Genomic DNA, 857 nt, shown 5'->3' with positions numbered 1-857 from the left:
CTTTCCATTTATCATTCTCCAGCACATTCAACTGTCCAATTCCTGCAACATTCGCTCGCTCCTTCACCCCTCCCTATCTTTGTTCAAAGTCTCCAGCATCTCCACTCCTCCCTATCCCTGTAGTGTTGTCCAGTACCGTAGGGTTGTTAAGAAGGTATACTGTGATTTAGCTTTTATTAATAGAGGGATCGACTTCTAGAACCATGAGGTTATGCTGCAGCTATACAAAACTCTAGTGTGGCCGCACTTGGAGTATTTTGCACATTTCTTGTCTCTGCATTATAAGAAGGATGTGGAAGCTTTGAAAAAGGTGCAGAGAAGATTTGCTAGGATGTTGCTTGGTATGGAAGGAAGGTCCTATGAGGAAAGTCTGACGGATTTGTAGCTGTTTTCGTTGGAGAGAAGCAGGTAGATACGTGATGTAATAGAGACATATAAGGTAATCAGAGGGTTAGATAGGGTGGACAGGGAGAGCCTTTTTCCAAGTATGGTGAATATGAGCACGAGGGGGCATGGTTTTAAATTGTGGTATGATAGATATACGACAGATATCAGAGGTATTTTCTTTACACAGAGAGTAGTAAGGGCATGAAATGCTTTGCCTGTAACGATAGTAGATTCACCAAACTTAAGTACATTTAAGTCGGCATTGGACAGGCAGATAGACGTACATGGACTAGTCGAGGTTAGATGGGCTTCAGGTTGGTATGATAGGTCGGCGCAACATCGAGGGCCGAAGGGCCTGTACTGCACTGTGATGTTCTATGTTCTATGTTCTACCGACACCACTCTCGATCACTGTAGCATTCTCTCTCACTTACAAGCCTGCTGATCCTTGTAACATTTAGCAGCACCTC

The sequence above is a fragment of the Chiloscyllium plagiosum genome, unplaced genomic scaffold (assembly GCF_004010195.1).
Source record: "Chiloscyllium plagiosum isolate BGI_BamShark_2017 unplaced genomic scaffold, ASM401019v2 scaf_9187, whole genome shotgun sequence".
NCBI classification, from domain to species: Eukaryota; Metazoa; Chordata; class Chondrichthyes; order Orectolobiformes; family Hemiscylliidae; genus Chiloscyllium; species Chiloscyllium plagiosum.
This window is presented reverse-complemented; position numbering follows the sequence as displayed.